General features: G+C 42.4%; 1 protein-coding gene across 2 annotated transcripts in view; it reads right to left on the reverse strand.

Moving 5' to 3' along the window:
- The window catches only part of RRAS2 (RAS related 2), a 78,782-nt gene that overhangs the window by 32,176 nt on the left and 19,988 nt on the right, over window positions 1-26,618 (reverse strand). The window contains exon 1 of one of the 2 annotated variants that reach the window (XM_039538252.1): window positions 2,988-3,010. The exons of the other annotated variant lie outside the window; for it this stretch is intronic. The gene's annotated coding sequence lies outside the window, so the exon portion shown is untranslated. Of the gene's footprint in view, window positions 1-2,987; window positions 3,011-26,618 lie in introns of those variants that run through there. 2 annotated transcript variants of the gene reach the window in all.

The raw sequence follows: 26,618 nt of genomic DNA on the forward strand, positions 1-26,618 counted from the left end.
AATCTTCAACTATTTATCACCCTACAAGGGCGGACTCAGGCACCCAAAGAGACAAGCTATCTAAAATACAGTCTGCTTGAACATTTCAGGACTCTATCTTTGCACACACCAATTAAGTAAAAATTGTAAGAACTTTTTTCCTGCATAATATATCAAGGGTGAAGTTCTGACCCTATTGAACTCAATAGCAAAACTCCAACTGACTTGAATGGCAGCCAGGATTTCACCCTAATTGTCAAGAGGTTTTTTTTTTTTAAAGGAAAGCATGTATTTAGATTTTGTACGCTCTAAGCTACACAAAAGGAGGACCAAATGGCATAATAATTTTCAATTGCTTTCTATACCTCTCCATTTGTTTAAAAATTAAGTACAAAAAGAATCCAATCCCACTTCAGTGACAGGTCTGCTCACAGCTATGGAATTAAAGCTAAAACAACCCATTTACAGTCAGTAAGACACCTGATCTACATAAAGATCTCGTGGCCTTGTAGTCATAAGTCACAATATACTAGCTCTTGTCCAGTAATTTTTATTGGGAGGATAGTAATCCCTATGGAATTTTTAAACACCAGTTTGGACGCAATCCAATGTGAAAGGGTTGGATTAAGCAGGTTTCCTGTGCATACTCTAGAATATATTTTTATACTTTCTGCCATTTGCCAGGATTTAATGACTGCGCCTTAGAAACTAAATGTTTGTAAAAGCTTTGAAACAGTACTTTTAAAAAAAATCGTATATAGCAACATGACTAACAATCATGTCAGAAAACAGGATGAATCCTAGCTACTATTCCTATTACCTTATTTTGGGATGGGGAACACACCTGCTTAATATTCAGATATTTGGGCTTCTCTCTCAGCCTTTAAGGACTACCATGAAAATCTCAGGACTTCTTAAAGTGCTGTGGCTGCCAGGACTGCTGACAGTGCAACTATGGAAGTGGTTTTAATAAAACAGAGGGGGAAGCGAAGGTCCAGCAAGGTTCCCTCAAAACAGTTCTTACAAAACAAAATTTTCCAAACTGATTAACACACACAAATAATGCAAAGTTTTCATGAACCAGAAAGAACGATTTCACTATATAAAAGTGAATGATGTTTAGTTCAATGCTACCTCATGATCCTGTGAATGTGGCTGTTCTCTATGTAGAGGAGAAAAGAGGTTGCTTACCACGTTAGTTCCTCTATAGCGTTGGCTCTGAATATTCACACTTGTGGAACAAAGACCCCTGGCATCGAGCAGTGGAATTTTACTAGTGAGGAGTGTTCCATGGGGCCACTCTCCCTACCCATAGTAGATTTGGAAGTCATAGAAAGGGGAACGGACCTGAGGGGAACCACTACTAATTTTGGAATTCTTTATCCAAGACTGCAAAGGAGAAGGTAGGCAGGGAGTTGTGACTATGTAGATGCAACTTGCTAAGAACAATAGCTGTTGGTAAAGCTTCTGAGTGGCCTCCGCATATTCCCACTTGTAAAAACACACTAGTATACCACAGGAAAATGGTCTGTCTTCTAGTGAACAAGGACTGCAAAACCACCAAAACAAGTATCAACTATAGACTGCAGGTCAAGAGTATATTGGAAGCATCCCACATGTGATTCCAAAATACATATAAAGCTTCGCAGGTTCTATGAAAAAGATAAATAGCCACCAATGGATGTAGTCTTCAAATGAGCTGAATACTTTTAATATCCAGGTGAATGAACACCTGGCAAATCTTAAGGGTGTACAAGAGACTGAGGAAAATACAAGCAAGCTAGAGGCCTCTTTGAAATGGAAACAGGAAATCAAAACAGATGACTTGAAATTGAAAATGAGTATCTGAGGGCAATGACTGACCCAATCACATTTCCCATATGAACTATAGTTTAGAGAGAACTGCACATCTGATCTGTAGCTAACCAACTCCATGGGCTGTAGCTATTGCTATGGGAAACGTCCTCTTCTCAGGTGTATGGTACAGATGTCCACCACGAGCAGACGAGAGGTCAAGAGCCTTGGAAAAAGACTCCAACCCAAATTTAAAAAAAATTTAAATGATACATGCACTCGATGAAATACCCTCTGGGCAGGTAAATGAATGTCAACTCTCTGGCACTCTCAACATAATCAAATCCAGATTCCATAAAGAAATCCAGCAAAGCAGTTGCCTCAAGTAACTCTACTGGCACATGGAGAAATCCTTTCCAAAACTATGGTATCGCAAGGTGAATGAGGACTGTTGCTCTCAAGGCTGAGAGGGTGGAAACTGAATCACAACCCATGCAGCCTGGCAGAACTCATGGTCCTGAATATTTGGTTAAAAACCTCCAGCTTTGATAAAAATCCACTAGGCTTCCACAAAATGCTATCAGTGTTAAAAACTCAGCAACAAACAAGGTCAACTTCTAGTACATTTGGGATCATACCAAATTCTATCAACCTGGAGAGACTTGGGATTCTGGGTGCCGAATTGAGGGTTTCAGGATGCCAGCACCAGCCAGTGGGATTTAGACCTCAACTATACGTTGACTGTGCTTGGACCTCAGGGTCGACCCAGAGCAAGCCAGTCCTTGCTCCATGCCTACTGCTCAATAAAATGTGGCGGGCATAGCATGGGGTTTCGGGTTTCATGCTTGTCTCAGACATCCTCTCCCAAGCTGTTTCAGGTCTCCTTATGACAAAGGCAGAGGAGGCCTGGAAGTGAGTTTGAGGTGCTGGAGGAACGTATCTGGCTAAGTAATTCAAATTTTAAACTTTGACCATAGTTTGTTCCAGAGAATAAAATTAAGCAATTGCACACCTTGTTGCAATATATCAGTACGGATATGACCAATGTGACCTCTGGTGGCTAGGGTTGGAAGTTCATAGCTTCTGGCCACCTTTGTGCACCAGCATCTGAACTGACCTCAAGTGGTTGTAAACATGGCCAACTCTTGATGACATGTAACCCAGACGTTTATCCTGACACCTTAGTTTTTAAAAGATACAGGCAAGACACTAACCTGGATAAAGAATCTGAGCAAGGCAAAATAGTCTGAATTTTCAGCAAAGGTAAATTGACTTGGAGAGTACAGAAGTACATGGTCCTGGGAAATCCATCTAGCACTATGGGAGTTCTGTAGCCGAGGCAACAGTCTTCAAGCACGGCAACTGACAAAAGTGACACAATGGGTTAAACAACATTTTTGCCCACTAGCCTTCCAGATAATTTCAGCTGATTTAACTTCAATGCAATGTGACATTTTCTATTTGTTTTGAAGGGGGAAGAGGATGCAATTGCTTTACTTGCGCACCTGAGGTAGCAAAGGTCTTTAAAAGGGCAGGCTGCCATAAAAACCTGAGTTAGCAAACAGCATTCCTGATTACATCAAAACTTATAAACATCTGTTTTATACAATTAAACACATAAAAGGGCTATGTAACTGCAGCAAAGACAAAAGCAAATTCAGGAGTTCAGATTCTATGTGCACTACTGCAAATTTGTAATGGTACAAGTGTCTATAACAAATAGTATACTTTTTACTGCAATTACATGGTTAAGAAAACAAGAATAGACAACAGCTGAGTTGTGTTGCACCTATGTGCTGAGTTAAAATTACAAGCAAGAGTTAAGACTCCACCGCAATGTAACTATGCCACCTTAAAGTCTTTTGCTAATACAATGTTGCTTTTAAATTTCCAAGATTCCCCTCACTCCCAAGGGAAAAGAAATCTGATATGGCTAATTAAGCATCACCAGAGCATGTAAGTTTCATGAACCAGCTAGTCTGCATTAAATTTATAGTGCATCTAAGATTAAAAGTGTAGGAGAGCCTCATGCTACACTTGTTCTCTGGACATATTACTTCAATTGCTAAAGCAGTCATTCCATATCTTTCCTCAGCACTAAGTTCATTTTGTATATTTATACTAAAATAGATTGAAAGGTAGTAAGCCTATTTTTGTATCCCTAATCCCCATCTCCACAGAAAGTCATTTCCACAAACACGCTAGAGGTTTGGGGCTAGGTAATGAATTTTCTCTCAAATCTGAGGATTTATACTAGCTGTTTTGGAAAGACAGATTTCAAAAATTACAGGCTTTGAAAGTTCTGAATCATTTGCTGTATCTGGTCTCTCTCAAAAAAAATTTGCCTTAGCAAACATCAAGTGATACTTAACTGAAAGATTTTACAAGTCTAGTCCACAGGACCAACTGAGAATTGAGAAGGCTTACTTGGGACATCAGTTACTGTTATTCAGTCATTCATCAGACTAGTCCGTTGACTTCAGAAGAGTGCCAAATAAGCATTGGAGACGCACACTCTTTTTAAAAAAACCATTCTTGCCCTTTTCCCTTGCAAATGTAGTTGATAGAATAGTGATGCTAGGGAGATTTCTTATAATCATTTTTCTGGACACTTTCATGAGGTGTTCTGTTGCCTGATACCAGCTATGTGAACAATACAACCAGGGAAATTTGTCAGAACCCTTTTCTTTGTGGAAATTGAGTTGTCTGCAGCACTAAGGAGAGTTGTGATGAAAATGAAGGGTGTGGAGAGAGAAGACAGGATGTTTCCTGAAGGATTGCTAGTGCTAAGACAGCTTCAGGAAATGACTCACCACCACCACATTTGTGGGAACGGAGCAGAGAGGAAAAGTATTCCCCACCTCCATGTCCGTTGGATCTTGCAGTACCAGGCCTTATTATCTTAGCAGTTTTCGCTCAGTGAAAGTCCCTTCCTAGGCAACAGGGCACAGACTCTGCCATTGAAATAGCAGTATCTTCAAAAAAACAACCTACAAAACAAAAGGCATGTAGTGTACCATCTTCAGTATCCTGCATGGAGGCTAATGGCACTAGAATCTTTGCATGTTCCCACATGTTCGGGGGAAAGGTGGTGGCAGAATCAGCACATAGCCACAGAACAGACATTTGATTGCATCTCGCCCATGGTAATAGCATCTCTCTGACCTGACCAAGCAAAAAGAAAGAGACAGAAGGTTACAAAGCTCATTAAAAATGGTGGTGTATAATCCGTTATGTCTGTGAGAACAATTACAAAAAGGTAAGACCAGGGCATTTAGCATGCTCCCATGTGCAGGGAGAGAATAATGAGGCAGCAAAGCCATGAGCCCAATGCAGCCAGATGGATTCCAATATGCCTTGCACCAAATATCTCCTGCAGCACTGTTGTGCTACTAACATGATGCCTTCACTGTCAACAAAAAGAAGCATGGCTTTTTTACATCAATATGTACAGTTCTAGTAGAAATATGGCACTAAATTTTTGCCTCAGTGTAGCTAGTTGAGATCAGCAGCGTATCCCCAACCCAGGGTTCAACCCTTGGCTAGCTAAATAGAGGTAAAAAAACTACAGGCACCTTGTCTCCATTAGGATTTTACATTAAAAAAACCCACTTTGTTGGCAATGAACGCACATCCATGTCCGTTCCACTGACTTCCCCTGGACCACCCCCGCCCCCCCCCAATCAGATTCTAAAATGCTATTGGCTTCCAATCCAGGTGCCCCACGTCCTCTATCCCTTACTCTTTCCCAGATTCTAAACCTAATTTCTACTCCCAACTTCCAGTTTGCCTTTGACTTTAAGAGAACAAAGGAAGTTATTATAGACTTTAGCAGTGTCAACAATAGACCTGTGTTTTTTCTTGACATACTACAGACTGCAATAGGCCCTGGGAATGTTAGAAGGTTCACAAGAAGGTAATGGTGGGAGGAGACTGGCAATAAAGATGTGACTGACATGGAGCTGCTCTGTAATAATTTATAAACACTGTATGTGGGCCTGGTTATCAGTGTTTTCTGTATGACTATTATTGGTTTAACACAAGAGGAGACTGTTTGAAAAACATCAGGAAGGAAAAGAAGAGCTCTAGATAAGACACTTCTGCACAAGCACTTGAGAGTTAAGGGACAATGCCAGGATCATTAGCTTTGAGGATTGTGCCTCCTTTATATAGCTGAGGGCTTGGCTACACTTACAAATTTGCAGCGCTGCAGCAGGGTGTGAAAACACACCCTCTCCAGCGCTGCAAATTGCGGCGCTGCAAAGCGCCAGTGTGGTCAAAGCCCCAGCGCTGTACGTTATTCCCCACACGGAGGTGGAGTACGGACAGCGCTGGGAGAGCTTTCTCCCAGCGCTGGCACTTTGACTACACTTAGCGCTTCAAAGCGCTGCCGTGGCAGCGCTTTGAAGTGTAAGTGTAGCCAAAGCCTAACCTACAAAACTAGTTTGAACCGGGGGAGGGAAAAGGTCAGTCAATACAGGGGATGAAAACAACTCTGGTGGGTTTAAAAAGGAACACTAAGGAGAGGGAAAGGTCACTGTTTGGGAGACATGAAAAATGAGAACACTCCACTCGGGTGTTAGATAGGACAGTAATCCTTTAGGTAAGAGACATGGGCAGATCAGTTTAACCCTTTTACCTCTAAAAGCTTTGTTCCCACTGCTAAAAACAAATACTTTTGTTTTAAGAAGGCTGTCTGATCATTGCATACCACTGGTCACAGACTCCTGAAGCAAATCACTGCAGGTGCCTTAATTCAATTGGACCCAATGCGTAAGAGCAGCTGAAACAGGTTACGATAGCCTTGGGAGAATTGGTGAATTCCACCCCAGGATAAGTAAACACACAAGATCTGAGGGGCAGCATACAGAGATTAGAAATACAGCTAGCCCTGTAACTGTAACAAAAGGTATGAAACTGGCATACGATTGGTAGAACTGTTTTTCAGAGTGCCAACTAAGGAGGTAGAGTGTGCATAGAGCTTATGTCACAATCAGCATTTCAAGCTAAAGCCTCAGTTATATACAATTCAATAGTAGAGTTTATGTAATATGGTATTCTTCAGCAAAACCACAACCATTAGAAATACAAGAAATTCAGAATTAAAGGAACCAAGAAACTCAAACAGCACAGAAATGCATAATAAAGACCCACAAATCTCAACTGAACCCTTTGGCAATTCCGGGGGGGGAGGGGAGAACCATCAAATTTCAGCTCAGTTGCCATAACAAAAAGGAATGCCTTGTTCTTCAGAGTACAATGGTTGCAATGACATGAAACCCTTCCCCCCACTCACAAAATGCCTTCTTAGGCTTAGTGTATTTTATTCTTTTATTGCTATGGCAACAAATTTACAGATGAAGATAATGACTTGTTCACATTTGCCAGAGTATGTTTAACATAATTATTCAGATAGATTTCCTGAACAAAGATTAAGTGCATGTGAATGGTAAAATTACAAGAGTGATACTGTAGTAGGATCATGTATTCTGTTTACATGAGATGGTCAAACACTTGAGATGCTATTTTCCTTTCACAACTCAAGTGGCAGCCATTTGAATCTTATCAGTTAGGTGGAGTGGTCTATTAAAACTTCAACCAGCAAAATAATCGTGTGTCATTTAAGAAATGACAACTGAATAGGATAGAAATGGCATTAAGAAAACCCAAGAAAATTCACTCTAAGTAGGAAAAAGTTAAGAGTGTAGAAAGGGAAATGAGAGCCAAACACACTGGACTTTAAAAGCAAGTCATCTGTTCTACTTTGGCCTTGGCTACACTTGCAAATTTGCAGCGCTGCAGCAGGGTGTGAAAACACACCCTCTCCGGCGCTGCAAATTGCGGCGCTGCAAAGCGCCAGTGTGGTCAAAGCTGTCCGTTATTCCCTACAGGGAGGTGGAGTACGGACAGCGTCCCAGCGCTGGCGCTTTGACTGCACTTAGCGGCAGTGCTTTGAAATGCAAGTGTAGCCAAAGCCTTTGTTTCACTGTGCCACGAGACTCTAGATGCTCTCATGCAGTAGGTACAGCACCAGCTAACAATTTTAAAATTTCACCTTAAACACAAAGGTGCTAATTCCATGTTAAATTCAGTTGATTTTAGTTGATTCAGTTGATGAATACCTAATTATTGAACTAAATGACAAAGCCATCACCCTAGTCCTTCAGTTACAGTCTGATTTAAGTTGATAGCTATCAAATAGTGATAGCTTTGGGAAGCTACTTGGCATGAAGTGACGTTGGCAGTCACAGTCCAGTTCTTAGTGTGCAAGCGTCCACTTACAAAACCACTTCTTTCAGCATTCATTGGCTGCCTCTGCAGAGATGCCAAGGAGTAAATAGGGTTGAAGGAATATTTACTATTAAAGAAGTTGCAGAAGTGGACTCAGACACTTTGGAAGACAAACTGCAGTCGTAATTATCTGCTCTGGAGATAGACATGAGACTTCAGTTTTCAAGGTGACTTTCAGTTTTCAGCACTTCTTACCAGTATAATTTTTTAAAAGAAAGAATTGTGATGTTGCACTCCATATGACCTTATGAAAATATGCTAATGAGTGTGAACACCACATAACTGGAATATGCTTCATGCAAAAGATCTCTTGTAAGGAATCATTACAACGCTTATAATCTACTGAGTGAGGTCATCCTATTTGTATAAATAATAATAATAATAATAGGAGATATACAAAATCTCCTAGAACTGGAAGGGACCTCGAAAGGTCATTGAGTCCAGCCCCCTGCCTTCACTAGCAGGACCAAGTACTGATTTTGCCCCAGATCACTAAGTGGCCCCCTCAAGGATTGAACTCACAACCCTGGGTTTAGCAGGCCAATGCTCAAACCACTGAGCTATCCCTCCCTCCAATGTATCATTCTTATATCTGAAACTAGAAATATGAAATATAACTCTGAGGTCCTATTGTAATTATGCAAAGTGTGGGCCATTAATGGTGGTTTGGAATCTTGATGGCTCCCATCAACTAGCACAATTGGTTGTAAATGGCTGTTTAGTTGCAAGCCTTCCTGTGAGTCAGGCCAGGAAGAATGGAGGCGTGGGGTCTCACAGGACATGTGACCATGTCATCTGGTACTGGAATCCATCTTAAACCTGGTGCTTTTCCATTTAGAAGGAGGGGTGGGGATCCAGAAAGAAAAGATTCCTGCTTTGTGTCAAAGCTATATAAGGGGGTGGAACAGAACAAAGGGGGCTGCAGTCATGAGAAATCTCCTAGCCACCACCTGAACTGGAACAAGGACTGTACCAGAGGAAAGGATTGGGCCCAGACTAGAAAGGAGTCTAGTCTGTGAAAGAAGCTTATTGGAACATCTCTAAGGGTGAGATTTATCTGTAATCAGTTTCTTAATGTATTAGGCTTAGACTTGCGAGTTTTTGTTTTATTTTGCTTGGTAACTAACTTTGTTCTGTCTGTTATTACTTGGAACCACTTAGAGCCTACTTTCTGTATTTAATAAAATATCACTTTTTGCTTAATATTGAACCCAGAGTTAGTGACTAACACCTACATAATGAGCAAACAGCTGTGGATCTCTCTCTATCAGTGTTAGAGGATGGACAATTTATGAGTTTACCCTGGATAAGCTTTATACAGAGTAACATGGATTTATTTGGGGTTTGGCTCCCATTAGGAACTGGATATCTGGGTGCTAGAGACAGGAGCACTTCTTAAGCTGTTTTCAGTTAAGTCTGCAGCTTTGGGGTGCGTGGTTCAGACCCTGGGTCTGTGGTGGAGCAGACTGGCATGTCTGGCTCAACAAGGCAGGGTTCTGGAGGCCCAAACTGGCAGAGAAAAGGGGCTCAGAGGTAGTCTCAGCACATCAGGTGACAGTCCCAAGGGGGTCTCTGTGACCCAATCTGTCACAAGAATGTTACTCTTAAACAATAAGCCAATTTTTTCTAGTTTTAGATCAGCATGTCAGAGTCATCTAAACTGAAGAAAGTTACGAGAAGCACTACTGATGATCAAATTTGAGTCAATTTTCCTGTACAGTTAAAAAATTATGGTCCTTACTATGCTTGAGCATTGGATTTTTTTTTTTTAAGAGCAATATTGTTAATACATTTTGTGTTGGCACTAGCAGCGGAAATTCCCAACCCACCTGTTACGGTAACATCTCAAGTGGGACTACACATCAGACAAATACAGGGTTTAGCTTGTTTTTAAATAAAAGCCAAAGTTACTTATCCTACACGTGAGCTATAAAAAAAGCATTCATTTTAGTAACATTAAGAGTTAACATGCATAGTAATTTAGCTACTAGACAATGAAGTTTCTCCCCATTTACCAAATCCGCCATTAAATGCGCCAACCATACTATTGGTTTAAGTCCTGTTCTTACTGTACTATTTTAAAAGCAACTTTTTAGTTTCCAGTTAAGTACAGAGTATGTTCATAGAAGCTTGTCTTTATGATCCCCACTTCTCTATTGTTGTCTGTATGATCTCTGTCTGGATCTTTGATTATGTAACAGACAAACAATTTTGCTAGGTGTAAATTAATTAAGTGGTGGGATATGATTGTTTAGAGAATTCTGTTACAATAGGTTAGGATTGGTTAGTAATATTTTAGTAAAAATGATTGGTTACAGTATAACTAAGCAGGACTCAAGTTTCATTATATAAACTGGGGTCCAAAAATAAGTTTTTGGGAACCAACTCCAGGAGACAGCCCCAAGATCAGAGATACCAGACCTCAACACCCTTCCAATCACACCGTGCAGAAGCTGGAGTCCCCCAGATGACCTGATCCTGACTGGCCAGCAGGGAAAAGTTCATCTGCCTTATTGGGAGTGGTGAGCATTGTATGTGTAGCGTGTGCATTCTGTTTTGGTAATTGTTAATAAATAGAGGTTAAGTAGGATATTACTGTGTCAGGCTCTTTCACTGGCAAAAGACCCTGCAAACCCGCAGTTTAAGTTTACGCCCTGAGCCCATGGAAGGGTAAGGGTGGGTGCCTAAATTAATAGGGTTATGCCTGAGCCCTAGGAATAGGGTATGGTTGGGTGCCTAAATTAAGATGGTTACACCTTGATCCTTAGGAACAGGTAAGAGTGGGAACCCCTAGAGTGTGTGAATAATAGAATTTTGTGCAGGTAACACCCCTGCCCCTCCCAACAGAAATATGCCTCGAGGACCTTTAATTTAGGTTTTGGCTGAAGTGTTCATCAAGTGATATATTCTAGGCAGTATCTTTAGGAGAGGAATTAAGCCTGTTTGTGAAATCTAGGATTCCCTTCTAAAAAAAGGGAAAGCTACCAGTTACAATACCACCTTCTATACCTTTGCAGTCTGTCAAGCAAGTAACCCCTAAAATTGAAAGGTACCAGATCTCTAAACGTATCCTTCTTATAGTAAGGGGCAACAGGACACTGAGGACAAATGTTTACTTTTTAAATTTTTATTTTAAAATGTAAAGAAATGTAACTGGTCCCATTACTCAAGCACTGTAGATATACAAAACATAACCAAGGAACGATAAATAAAAGCCAATATAAAGGTTTAAAAAAACCCAACCCACTACGTATGCTTCTGAAACTGTAGTTCAAACAAGTCTGCTGCTGCACTCTCACTTGCCAGTCTTTGTAGGGTGACCATATTTCCCTATGCTGAATATGGGACACCTGGTAAAATTACTCATATTCAAGCGAGTTCAGTGGCAAGCAATCAGAACTATGCAGTACAATGTTCAAACTAACATCAAGCTGACTGAGCCCCCTGTTAAAAAGAAATACTCCATAGTTGGATTCTTTTTTATTTTTCTTCTTGTATTTAAGACTTTTGGGTTCACACAGGGAGAGGACACACACACACACTCCGTACACCTCTCTCACACGGAGGGATGACTGACCGACATGATCCCCCCTGCCCAGTGCTCTTCACTCTCCATGCCTGGCTGGGCCCCTGGGATGGACCCACCTCACCTTATACCTGGCCCAGCATCATCTCAAGGCAGCATGTGGGGGCGGGGAGCACACATGGTCACATGCCCCCATCCCCAGATTTCTGCCAGGGTTCACACCAGAATGTGGCCAGAAACAGCCTTTCGGCACTGTGCGGGAGGGAAAGAACAGGAGCTGCTTCCAGCCGCAGAGTGGGAGCAGGAATGACCTGGCCCATGTCTTTGCAGAGCTCATCTCTTCCCTCTGCCATGGTTAGAAGCAGCTTGTTCCTTCCTGCCTGCACAGTGCGGAAAGGCAGCTAACACCTCCAGGCTACTGGCCACTGACATAACCCAGCCACCTCCTGTCCCCCAGTTACAGCACAGGCAGGAGGGGGTTAAGCCAGGGGTTTGCAAACTGGGTGTTGGGACCCCTCTGGGGGTCGTGAGGTTATTACATGGGGGTCACGAGCTATCAGCCTCCACCCCAAACCCCACTTTGTATCCAGCATTTATAATGGTGTGAAATATATAGAAAAAGTTTTTAATTTATAAGGGGTGGCGGGGGGGTGTCAAAATCAGAGGCTTGCTATTTGAAAGTGGTCACCAGTACAGAAGTTTGAGTTGAGTTAAGCCCTAAGGATGCATTGTGCACCAGGGCCCAGGGAACCTGACTGCTGGGGCTTCAGCAAACCAGGCCAGAGAGGTGTTCAGCAGGGCAGGGTGCCTAGGGGATGGAGCAGCCCTGCGCTCCCTGGTAGCAGGATCCAAGGCGGGGGGGAGGGAAGAGGGTGCTAAGCCCCTACACATGGGGCTGCTATGGAGCCTGCAAATTCAGGGTGTGAACATGCTCTAAATCACTCTTCTCCCCGCCCCCCTGTCCCCTCCAGCCAGCTTAGCTGATGGGCAGAGAGGCTTCCTTGTGCCAGCGCTGTGCAGGGCTCAGCATCGCCTGGCCAGGACCCCGGGCTGGAGGGTCTTAGGCTTATCTGGGGTGCCGGCCCAGCCAGAGGCAGTGGGAGAAGGAAGGAGCCTGCCGGCCAGGCTGTTGGTGAGCTGGGCACTCCGACGAGGGGCTGGGTCTCCACACAGCACTGGGAGCTAAACGTGCCCTGCTGGTGGGGGCCAGGGAGGGGGAGATGTAGAGGAGCAGTGGGGCTGGGGTGGAGAAGAGAGAAGGGGCAAAGCAGAGAGAGGACAGAGAGAGGGAGCACGTAAAAGGACCGATGAGCAGCAGAGGTGACACGTAACCGGCCACCCCCTGGCACCTGCCCATACTCACTAGCCACCACAGCTCACAGCACGCAGCTAGTACGTGCCGGAAACGGGATGGGTGGGGACAGGACCCTGCTGGCTGTGAGCCGGCACACAGCGGGGACTGTGGACAGGCAGGGGGGGACTGTGGACAGGTAGCCCCACCACCAGTCTTGCACACCCACCCCCATCATCAGCCACTGGACCACCCCATTCACTGCTGGTGGGCAGGCAGCTGGCAAGCAGGGATCTGGCCAGCAGCAGACCCACCAGTACTGACTGGGGGGGGGCGGGGGGGAAGGAAGAGAGAAAATATGGGGCAATTTGTCGGTTTTAAAGAAAAAGTCAGGACACCTGTAGGAGGCATTAAAAACAGGACTGTTCCTTTAAAAATGGGACATCTGGTCACCATAAGTCTTCGGCTCTGGTAGTCAGGTCAGAGGAGCACATTGCAAAGATAAGAAATTCCCTGCACTAGTCCTGGAGACTTAAGCTACCAAAAGCCACAACCAACCTTGTACTAGGGAGCTCTCCATTGCCAACATCAGTGGCAACATTGGTAGGAGATTTTAGGAAAACCCTAGGGTTTATTTAAAAAAAAGTTTTATTCACACTCGATAGCCTGTACTTAATCCCCAGTGTTTAAAGCAGCACAAAGTTGTTTGCGGGACCTCTGCCTAGAATGAATTTTAACCACCTAGTATTTTTGTGACCTTCTAGATAAGCTAGTATTGCATAAAAGTGAAAACTTTTTCAAAATAAAAAAATAATGCAAAGCAGGAAGTTGGAATTAGTATTTCAAACGATTATGAAGTACCTATGAAGTACCCTTTTAACCAATGCATTCTCCTTTTCACCTGCCTACGTTTAATTGGGAAACTGTCAAATTGACCAGAGCCCACTGTCCATGAACTACTTTCAAAATGTAGGTGGAATCTCATGTTAATGCCTGACATGTCCCTGGCCAGAACACCCTACCTCAGGTTTCTGGGAAAGGGCAGGAGAACAACTCTCCCTACTCAAAACTATAGCTCCATGAGCCAGTGGCATAGGCACCTTGTAGTAATCACTGCAAATGATCAATACCAGTACTATTCATACCAGGGGTTATTGATGGCCAGTGTGGCACTGATCATAAAAAGCAGATGGCCTCTTACTGCAGTATCAGGAGTAGCAGGAGTTAGATTAGCCTCCATATTAGAGGTGAGTTTTTTTATTATTATTATTTTTTTTAAGTGAAAGAGGGGCTATTATGTTGCAAATCTCTAACTGGAGAATTTGGAGATATCTGCCACGCCCCAAACTACACTGGGATTGTACCTATCGACGTATCCCAATTCCCAGCATAGAAGCATGCTTAAACTATGGACCTGCTCAGGGAGGTTGGAAATGGTTCTATAAATAATAAGAAGAAACAAAGATGGCTAGGGTGGCTGGCTACTGTTACCTCTCATCCCCCTTGCAACTACCACCTGTAACCTTTAGCCACAGAAGTTTTGTTTAGGAATTCAGTTCAATAAAGCTGAAACCTTCTGGTCACTTTCTAAATGGTGTGTCTGCCCTGAGTACAACTATTTGTGGTCTTGGGTTTCAACTGATCTATACGCTTAAATAAGCGCCACTTTCCACCTTAAAAAAAAAAAAGCAGACTTAACAGCAAATATTTGTTTATACTAAAATCAACCCACAATATTTCTTCCCCTTCATTTCTGCACCTGCAGGTAGCTTAGTACTGCTCTTAGTCACCATCACTCCAGACTACAAGGAAGGACTGACCATGGGAAACTGGGTGAAGGGGGGGTGGGGGGGAAGAGGAGGGAGAATGCATGGGTATGGGAAGCACAAAAGGAAAAAAAGTTTTAGTTTTCTGCTGAGTTATTAAAGCAAGGGTTGAGAGAGAGAGAGTTTTGAGGGGGTTTTGTCTGAGGTTATTGTGGGGGTGTCTGTATAGGGGTATCAATATTAATGCCATTAAGTCAGCTAATGCAGCAACAGTTTTAAGGAAAGCTGCCCATTTTATACCAGTGTTGCCTCTAATTCTTTTCCATTAGGGGACCTAAGCAGTTAATTAGCAATGCTGTCTTATCACCTTCAAACTGTTCAACTCCATTCCCCTAACCAACAAGGGTAATTCTGATCTCTTGCATTAGTTTACTGTAATTATCAGGATGTCCCAATACTGCTACAGTTGAGCCAGAAAAATAACTTTAAGGGTATGAACTTGAGACAGTTTGTATGCTATCAAAGGCCTTACCCTCACATCCTATTGACAAAAAAACCAAACATACATGCTATTATGTTAGAGAAACCCAGAGTCAGATAGCACCTGTATTCTTGGTGTTTAATATCCTCTTCACACCATACTACACCAAAAATTACACTTTTGTTTTATGTGAAAATGCCTACTTTTCTACTACAGAAAGCCACATCTATAGTGAACCACATGAAGAAACTGCAAGTAAACATCCAGCTAAGGCTCTATATAGTCACACACCAGAAGCTCTTAACCAATGTTTTTACAGTATTGCCATTTATGGTAGAAGTAAAGATGTCAGAAGTAAAATTGCTGCAGTTTTAGTTTTAGCAATATTTCTTTTAAACAAGAACAGCCAATTTCAAATAGTAACTGACAAGACAAATAATTTGCCTTGAAATACCACATCCATAGGTTATTTTCCCTCATTCTACAACATTCATTCTGAGCTAGAATTACAATACTTTCTGATCAGTCCTAGCTCTTACCTTCATCATGAACAGTCATGCAAGTTACCTTGCACTCATGGAAAATCATGTGAGTCAAGTGTATGTTCTCTCGGTATATTAATGTTTTATCAATATGTAAAACAACTTATAGTTCTGAAAATTATCAATTACAGTAACTTATGGGGGACAGTAAGATTAAAGATAGGATAAAATACAATCCATAAATTGAGTTTATTGTTCAAAAGCTACATATACGCTTGAGAATGAGTGAAATACTCAATTCAACATTTTGCTAGGTACAAGACTAGAAGCTCAAGTGAAATCAGTTCTCCACACATAAGAAAGCAAAAAGGCTGGCTTGTGAAGGATGTTCCGCTTCATGGTTTGAACTATGTGTGTGTTCGAGAAATAAAGTGAACCCAAACACAACACGATACTATAATTTTGTGATGAAAGTTCTACTGTAGATTGATATGTCACTGTAAATGCATCTCACCATTCCCCACAATCAGTCTCATCAGGCAAAGCCTAACTAGATGGGACTTGCAGTTTAGCCCCAAGACCAGACCAACACAAGTGAGTTAATACTGTTAATCATGGTCCATTACAAGAATGCTCTTCCTCCGAGCATCATGCCTTGCTTAGACTCAAAGGAATTCAGCCAATGTCTCCTACTAGCTTCCACAACATGACACCACTCAAGGAGGGTGGTAGTCTCAAGTTCTAAAATACACCAGAAAAATGTTAGTGATGGCAAAAAGCCATCTCCTTAATTTCCCTAGCTGGTTAAAGTGTTGCAGTATAATTGGTTCTATAGAACCCACAGTTAGGAGGTTCTTGGGATGTACAAATAAAAGAGAGAGAGAGTGTATTATTATATATATATATTAGTTTTATCCTCAACTTTTACATTTCATGCAACAAGAAATGCTTGATGAGAATTTTTTTAAACTACTACTTTAAAGATAAAGGGCCTTTTAAAAAGGCATTCCTAGGCAGCTGTCAGTCTATGCCATTGACTTTTGCAGATGTTTCAAAGAGGTTTCTCCATCTTCAACTTGTTTTTGTGTCTCGTTCATCCCCCTGCCAATGGAGAATTGTTCTCCCCAGTGTATTTTCTAGAGCATCATTCGGTCTAATTTTAAGTCTCAGTGAGGATGCCCCCACCAGTTCCACTAAGGAGTATTCTATAATCAACTAGATCTCAGCAGCAAAAATTTATCTTAAGAATTAGGAGAGATTTATTCTCCACACTTCTTCCTTTACACCCAGTTATACTCACTTAACCTACCCCTAATTTGCACACGTCTAACTTGGGGATCCTCTCTCACTAGAGTTAAATCTTCAAAGCACGGTACAGATATCATCTCAGTCTTTCACCATTAGTACTTTCAAAGTTTCTCCTCTCACCTACCCTGCCCTTTTTGTATTGCTGTTTCAACACACACACCCCCACCCACCCCCTTGGATAAAGGCACACTAATCTACCAGTTGACTATTAAGTCCTGTTCGTGACGACTAACCTCCCTGGGCCCCTATGCATTTCTGTTCACTGCTCTTGGCAAACCCCTCTCATCCCAAATTTAGTAACTTGTGGACATATGATTTATATGTTGTTTACCTCAGTCTTCAGTGTGGATAAACACTAACAAAACAAGAGGAACTTGGAGGCGTGCGACTCATATCTATCTGGACCTGGTGTTTTGAAGCATTGACAGATCCTCAAGATAAGCTTACCACTGTCAATTTCTCCTAACAGAAGATAAGACTATCTGCACTAACTGCAGTTAAAGCATTTTCAGACTTCACTAAAAAAATTCCAGGTGTGCATTGTCCGCATGGCAAACCAACTGCTTTCAAAAATTTGCAAAGATTGAAAAAAAAAAAAACACCATACAGTTAGAAGTATTAAAAAACCCACCAAGCAATTAAAAATCCAGGAAACATTTTGTACTACTAGACTAGAAGTTAGCTGAATAGTTTCCTTCTCATTCCAAAGATTTGTTTAAAACCATTCCAGGCTCTGCACAAGCTATAAAACTCTGGAATCTAGCTAAAAACTCTTTCAGTACAGCAGTGCTACAAGTATCTTCAGACAACTAATGCAGGGGGTTTCCAGTAAGGTGCTTTCCCCCTTGTTCATTTCTGTTCCTAATCTGTTCTCATTTCTTATCATAATTTACATAGAGTAAATTCTGAAATAAACCTGTTTTCTAAACTTGCAAGCAGTGATCCGCCTGCATAGAACTGGCTTATTACAGGAACCCTTACTGAATGTGTGTTTTCAAGGCCATATAATTAGGACCTCTTCATGTAAAATTCCTTTTAGCAAAAAGTCAATTGAAGGGAAAGCCTAAATATCTGGGAAATACACTGGGCCAAGCGTACTATGATAAGCAGTTCTGAAATGCTTAATTTTTGCTTAAAACTATCCACTTACTAAACCTTAATATACAAATAAGCTATGCCATAAAAATGTACCAAACATTCATTATAGAGTGAAGATGGACGATAGGGTGGTTTTTTGTTGTTGGTTTAGAGAGAGAGAGAGAGAATGGCTAGCATGATCAAGAAAACTCTGCAGTCATCAGTAGATCTGGAATTGTAAGACTTCTGTTGTTCCTGTGATGAGACAGATAACCTTATCATGCTGCCAGTGTAGGACCTAACAAGAGCCTATGGACACAGTTGACTCTGCTCCACTATACCCACAATAGTAGGTGTGGAGAGGGGAGTTAAACGGAGCAGATCTAGCCCAACTGAAGGCCATCCAGAAAGGAAAGCAAAACTGCTACTTCCTTGACAAGGGCAGCCTGGTTCCAGCCAAGCACCTAGGACATCTTGATATCTGCCATTTGGTGGATGGAATAACTAAGCCCATGAAGACAGATAAGAAAGGACTAGCCACATGGAAACAAGCCCAGAACAGAAAAGCAGGGCCCGGCCAACAATCCTTAAAGTACCCTGATTTAAGGTCACTGTTTCTCTTCTTGTTTTGGAGTTTAACACCCTGGAAGGGGTAGGACTCCAGAGCTTTTTAGCCAAAGTGCTAAGACATCAAACACCACCTGACCATCAGGAACCAGCCACAATAAGTCAGACCCTGACTGGCCACAAGGGGTTACCAGTTACTTCCTCAGTTTCCTGAAGCTTCACATTAGCTTTTTTAACCAGACAGTAATTAAAATCTACCTAATTTATAGAATTAAATTTTGTGGACAGCTACTGTAAGAGTAGGAATTTAGTTTGGGGTTTTTTTTGCTCATAAGACATTTCTGAAAAGTTGTATTTCAAGATATATCAGAGTTTATCAAGACAAGATAGACAAGTAGTCTCTTCCAACCCAAACCAGATAGCAATCAGGAAAAGGAGAGGGAAATTAGCATGTGTCCAACATCAATAAGATAGTACCGAGATTTCTGTATGTCACATTTAGAAAAAAAAATAATCTTGAATTTTTAAGTTCTACATGGGATAGTAGTAATCTCATTTTTACCCTGGACTACCTATCACCCAAGTAGTACCAGACTGAAACACAGTGATAGAACAATAGGTCAGTCTAGTAAGTAATGCCCTCACCAAATGGTGCCATTGGGTATCAAATGCAGGCAAGATTACAGGCATGACCAGATGCTATTGCATAGGGCGATCAGTCTTGGAAAGAAATGGAAGCAGAATAGTAAAGTATGCAATCCCCACCCAGCAAGAAACAAACCCTCAAGGAACTGATGGTGCAGAAGCATTTATTGGCTCCAGTGTGCAGCATGAGATTTTGCTCATCCCCAAGAATAATTTCCATAATGTGAAGAAATTAGAGGGGCAAAAGAGAAAGGGAAGGAAGAACATGGAAAAGATGACACTGCATTTCTCCCTTCCATCTTTTTCAGTAACAAGGGAGGGAAACATGCGTAGAAACAAGGTGTGTGGAGGGAGTAGGGTGAAGAGATTTTTAAGAAGTGAAATAGAAAGGAATAGCTTAATGTGGGAGGGGGCTGCATTTCAGTTTCAATTAATGTTAACTTATTAAGAACTGAAAGGAGCTACTCAACTTCCATTTCTAAATACAGGAAAATTCTAGACAAGAATATGTTATGTATATCCCACCTCTCAACAAGTGTAACTAACCCATTATGAAGTAGACTAATACTTTGTTTAAATATAGGAAGTATTATTTGACCAGTTTCTCCAGCAGAGGATAAACACACATACACCTTCTATTTAAAGGCATGAGCAAGAAGCAGACACATTCAGCATGTGAACTTGCCCCCTAAATGTGTGAAATTTATTAGTGTGCAAAGTACAAAACTTTTCTTCACTTTGTTTACCTTCTGTAGAATGAGCTGTTTAAATATACATTTGAGGTTTTTTGCCTATTGCTATTTCCGTTCACATATGCCTGTGAAGTAGTGATCTGTGGTGAAGGCGTTCAGTGAACAGAAGACAGAGCGTGGAATAGACGAGCAACCAGCCTTGGGTGCTTAAAACCACAGTAGAGCAAATTAAATTCTCATATTTTTAGAGATTAGCAACAAGTTCTCCAAATACAGCATGCCTAGAATGACTGTTCTATTCAGTATTATGTGGATTACCAGCAAGCACAGGTCAAGTACTTTCAGAGCGTGTCTGGAAGACAGTGGAGTAAATGTCTGCCCCTGTGAAGAACTCCCTCCCCCCATCCCACCCCCAGTGCTACCACTATAGAACTGCAATGTCTGTGGTGTGTCATTGTGCAAAATTTCTCAAAAAGACAACCAAAGTGACTGATGACCCAGCTGAGTGTTAGGGACAAAAGCTTATTTATGATATGGGAGTAAACTGTCAATGTCTTAGGCACTTAACTGCCACTTGTACTTTTGAAAAATCTCTCTCATGGACTCCAATAAAAATGTGTTTATTCACTCAGAAATTATATGGTCAGATTCTCAAAAGTTCATTGCATCAAGCAGTTCTAATTGAAAACAGGAGCTGTGAGATGCTGAGCACTTTTGAAAGTCTGAATTTTGTCATGTTAAATACAAGTTACACAGGGCTTGACAAATTTTATTCTCTAGGACAAGTAACATTCTTCAGGGATAACTTTTGCAGAATATAAAAACTTAATTTAAAAGAAAAATGAATTTCTAATCCTTATCGTTGAATAAAACATCCTCCAAAAATGAAACCATGTACCTGTCCTCTTCAGACAGATGGCTCTAACTCAGTGGTGGGCAACCTGCGGCCCATCAAGATAATCTGATTGCAGGCCATGAAACATTTTGCCGACATTGACGGTCCGCAGACGCAGCCCCCTGCAGCTCCCAGTGGCCGCAGCTCACCATTCCCGGCCAATGGGAGCTGTGGGAAGCAGCGGGTCGCAGGGACATGCTGACCACCACTTCCCACAGCTCCCATTGGCTGGGAACAATGAACCGCAGCCACTGGTAGCTGTGGGGGGCCGTGCCTGCAGATGGTCAACGTCCGCAAAACATCTCGCAGCCACCAATCAGATTACCCTGATGGGCCACACTGCTCTAACTCCTCTGCTCTTGCTCACAGCTATGTCAAGCTGTAACAGCATGAAAACTGACCAGAGTCTTGTCAGTTTTCACTGCTGCTATTCAGTTGGAAACTGTGAAACTGACAATCAGGTCAATTTTGTTCTGGAGCTGTTTGGAAAGCCAAGAGCCAAAGCCGACAGACAAGGGAATTGTAGTCTAAAAACAGAGTCTGCATGGTCGAGTAGCACAGACTTCCACCACCAGCCTTTTAGTAGCATGGAACATCCTCTGAGGTGGGAAGACTTGAGAACCACTCCACTCAGGATTTGGTTTGGGAGTTTATCAAATGCCTGCTAGCTCAAGACTGACTCAGAGGAGGGCACACGAAAGCAAGACCAAGGGACAGTACCTTGGGTACTAGTCTCAGCATCCTTCCTTTACCCAGCTGCTAGAGCAGAAGGCTGACATTCTTCTTACCCTCTGTCGCACTCCTGCCAACTCTGCTATCCATCTGGGTTAGTAGGTTTAGTCCACCAGCCCTGAGGTGTTCAGACTTCAGTGACAGAATAAACTAAAGACACTTGGGGCAGAGAGAAATCAGAGTGAAAATCTAAAGGGATATGGGTAAAGAACACAACTTAAAAATGCCCAAGGTAACTTAGGGGTAAAAAAAAATGTGCCATGGTCAATTATAGGCAGGAAAAAGTGATGTGAAAACAGGAAAGGAAACAAGATATAACAAAGCAAGAGATATAGTAAATATCACTGGCTGACAGGTATTCAGCAATTGTATTAAACAATTTTCACTGTATTAGTAAAATAAAATTGACACACACTGAGGTGCTCAGCTAACCTTTTAGCTGATCAAATACTATTTCGGCTACATTTGTGTGGTTTAATGCAGGTGAAATCAGGCAATTATGTTCAACAGATATTTTTGCTTGTTTGACCAGCCATAGTAAAAAGTGGTTTTAAAAATTAAATGTTTTATTCCTTTAAATTGCATCTTAGGTATTGTAACCCTAGTAGTCTTAATCCTCAAACTAGCAAGTGTCAAATTTTTTTTTTTAAACTTTGCAGTTACATATTACATATACCTAGCAAATTAAATACCAAATTAAGTGTTAGCATTACTGTCCAAGCATAATTTAAGGTTTAATAACCTGGTTAGATCATAGGAAAGTTCTTAAGGATTATACTGCTTAGGCTTTATATGGACACCACATTTCCTTCTCTGTAATGTGTAAAATAGTACTGAATATTAGACAGGCTATTCTATTAGTCAAAGTATTCAGGCTGTCATCAATACAAACTGCCTTAAAAATCCATACTGAGAGCAAAACAATCTAGATACTGAGTAAACAACAGTTATTAAAAAGCGTAACTTGTACCTTTGCTATGTAAGCACAGGGAAACTATACTAACAGAATAGTAAGTTAGTTTTATTAAAAGAAATTTAATCAAATTGAATACAAGCATTTAAGTAGTAAGTTACCAATAGTGGTTCATATGCCCAAGTTACTAATATCTTAAATTGGATGTGTAACTCATTAACAAAATGACAATCATAAATGCAAAACAATTAAGATGACCGAAAAGATATGATTATTATCTGTGTTGACATACCAGTATTTTATCACAAGTTATTTTATATCAAAGAACGTAACCTCAAATGACTCATGTAACATTTACAGTGATTACTAAAGATTATAAACTAGGAAATTCATAAATACTAGGGACAGAATCCAATTATTCAAGGCAGCATTCAACTGCATTAATCATGAGACCATCCCTTCTCTTCCTGCAACCTTCTACCTCATTCACTATGCCCTTTACAACTTGTGGTGGAAAAAAACCAAAAATGTTTCTAGGACTCCTGCCTCAATAGCTTCCTTCACTACACAACCCTCACAGGACTGTAGTCTTGTTGCTCAGCCAGTCTCAGCCTCCCCTTCCCCTGGCTCTCAGTCCCATTCTTCTTCCCCATCCAGCCTCAGTCCATTTCCCCATCATTCCCAATGTCCAGTCAGTGTCTCTTCCCCTCTCCGCCACCACCTCCAAGTCCAATCTCACCAGGATCCTTATCCCACTCTAGCGTCCCTCCCCTCCCCAGTCCAGCTTTCACCCCCATTATATTCAGTTCAGGTGGTTTCCTTCTCCATGCTGCCTGGGCACCAGCAGCATGGTAACAGAGCATAGGCGTCTCCCTGCTCAGTACCCAACACCCAGCAACCAAAAGCCACAACTGCAGGAAAAGTCTGAGCATGCCTTAGCTGCTCTGGGGGATGGAACATGCTCAATGAGGATTCAATCTTTGAATATTTTAATTGCCAAACTAGGTCTCTAATGAGCATGTGCAAACAGATTTTTTCCCCCAAATGCTCATATCTTTGCCAAATTTGGGCAGAATTTTACAGGAACAAAAGGCACATCCCAGATCATGACTCCAAAGCACAGGGGCACTAGATTTTTTCAAGGGAAAAAGATACCAAGAGGTTCTGGGGATTTTTGTTTTTTTAAATGGCAAGATCAACATCTCCCCCTCACCTTGCTCTGGAAAATGGCTCAACCATTTTGGCTGAAGCTTCCAAGAAAAAAAAAAAAGAAAAAAAAGAAGCAGCAGCAGCCGTCTGAGGTAGACACCCAACATTACCAAGCTTTAACCATTTGGACTGAAATTTTCAAAATTATATGCAACTGAAAACTGAGCATAAGGTGCACTGTCAGGCAACCTTAAAGCTGGGGTACCAGCCCCATCTATTCCACACAGCTCAGAACACTATTAGTAAGTCCCTACATGTGTAGAAAAAGATTTAACCCTTTTACATGGACATGCCCAATATTTTTTTAATAACTGTCTATTTTGTCATGACCAAAAATGTTTTTCCTACAGTTCTGTTCTCTCTCCTTTGCAGTGGATCAATTTATGTACTTAACACGTGCCTCCACTGACACAAGCACAACTGCAATGAGAACAATGAATACATTTATATCTTCCATCAGCTGAGTCTACTCATTACACAGGCTGGCAACAGGTGGTAGGTATTCATCTGAGATACAAGATCATACATGAAAAGGACATTCAAGTAAACTCATTTTATTAGTCCTTTATACCTTATTTGTCCAGCCTGCAAATATGTTTATATTGGACTACAGTTTCTTAAACTCTTCTGGCTGCAGGAAATAAATTCACATGATGAGTGACCCTCAAAACTTCAATATCATCCCTTCCTTCCATTTGTAACATGTGCATAGCTAGTGCTAGCAAGGCTAATATACATCCATATATATAAATAAGGCGAGCACCCATTTATTATTTTCTCCAGTGCCACCGACTTCGTAACTCAGGGAATGTAAACAAACCACCTGTAACTAATTACATGAAATATATTTTCCAGAAGTTCTTAGGTTTCAAAACTGCAGGTTCATATTTTCTAACACTGGCTTAATTAGATGGTCCTACCACTCTGAACAGTCCCCATTTGCTTGGGATAATCCTAAATGTTCTGTTGTGTGCCAGTGCTAGACCTGGATAACTCGATATGCCTGACATGAACAATTGGGGGACCTCCGTGACTTAAGGAATTGGCGTCCCATCTCGCTCCTCAGTGACGACTACAAAATCGTAGCCAAGGCCATCTCACTGCGGCTAGGGTCCATGCTGGCGGACGTGGTCCACCCAGACCAGACCTACACCGTCCCAGGCCTCACCATATTCGACAATCTGTACCTGGTCCGGGACCTCTTGAAGCTTGGGTGTAGGGATGGGCTGTCGTTCACCCTCCTGTCCCTGGATCAGGAGAAGACGTCCGACAGGGTGGACCATGGGTATCTCCTGGGCACTCTGCGAGCATTTGCCTTTGAACCTCAGTTTGAGAGTTTTCTCCAGGTGCTGTACGCTTCCGCAGAGTCTCTGGTCAGGCTCAACTGGACCCTGACCTGGTCAGCTTCAGGCAAGGAGTATGGCAGGAATGCCCCCTCTCAGGCCAGCTGCATACTCTGGTGATCGAGCCCTTCCTCTGCCTCCTCCGCAGGAGGTTGACGGGGTTGGTGCTGCGAAAGCCGGAGCTGTAGCTGGTCCTGTCGGCATATGCCAATGACATGCTCCTCGTGGTCCAGGACCCGGGTGGAGGCTTGCCAGGCCATCTACTCGGCAGCCTCCTCCGCCCGGGTCAACTGGGTCAAGAGCGCTGGCCTGTTGGTCAGGGACAGGTGGCAGGCGAGCTCCCTCCCACCTGCGCTTCAGGCTATCTGGTGGAGCACAGGTCCGCTGCTCTCTCTCAGCGTTTACCTTTCTGCCACACATCCGTCTCTGCCAGAAAACTGGTACATTTGACAGGCAGGGTGACGGAGCACCCTGGGAGGGCACTGGTGCGCAATCAACTAGTCCTGTCCATGCTCTGGTACCGACTCAACACCTTGGTTCCGGCCCCAGGCTTCCTGGCCCACCTCTATACATGCTCATGCTCCACACCCTTCACTTCCTCACCTTCACATCCCACCCCAACACAAAGTGACGGGACCGCCTGCCACCTCTAGAGGGTGAGGAGCCCCAGTTGGCAGCTCCTTCATGAGGCCATGAGCACAGGCATGTACTTGGCACGGTTTACCCCTATCCTGGCTCCCTTGATGCCTTCGAGGAGCAGTGGACACTATCCGGGATTCTCTGCTCGGTGTCCCCGTCAGGTTCCCTTTGTTTGACCCTTAGACCTCACTCCCATCCCTGTTATCTCATTAGTTGTCCCCCAGAATTATTTGGTTTCCAGGCCCTATGGATCCTCCCCATAGGCTGGGAGACTACCCTACCTAGCCCACCCACTTCCTGGTTCCCAATAGGATGAACAATTGGGGAGCATGGGGGTGGGAGGTTGAAAACAAGATTTGTGGCAGTTTTCTGGCTCTAGAAATCACTACCCCTCCTGCTGAGTGTGACAGCTTCTCAGTTCTGCCAAAGCAGACAGATGAGACAAGAAAGCAGCCTCACTCAACCTTCCACCACCTTTCAGTCCTTGGAGCAGCTGCAGTCCCGCCTCCTCCAAAGAGATGACATGGAGACAAACAAAAACCCAGGTGGCAAAGGTGCTGGAGAGATGTGGGAAGGCAAGCAACTGTATTTCCCCTTCCAATTTATTAGGGGAAACAGGCCCACCAGCTGCCTCTTCCCCATACTCAAACACACCCAATGGAATGGGAGACGGTAGCAGGTTATAGGATTACTTTTCTGCAGTCCTCAGATCTCCTGGCAGGTGAGGTGAGCCAGGATCTCTGTTGGTAGAAGACTATAGTTTCTTCTAGTTAAGTAAAGACCAAAGCTGACTGTGAAGAACTTCAAAAAGATCTCACATAACTAAGTGATTGGGCAACAAAATGGCAAATGAAATTTAATGTGGATAAATGTAAAGTAATGCACATTGGAAAAAATAACCCCAACTATACATACAATATGATGGGGGCTAATTTAGCTACAATGAATCAGGAAAGATCTTAGAGGCATCGTGGATAGTTCTCTGAAG

This window comes from Mauremys reevesii, linkage group 4, assembly GCF_016161935.1.
Source record: "Mauremys reevesii isolate NIE-2019 linkage group 4, ASM1616193v1, whole genome shotgun sequence".
Lineage (NCBI taxonomy): Eukaryota > Metazoa > Chordata > Testudines > Geoemydidae > Mauremys > Mauremys reevesii.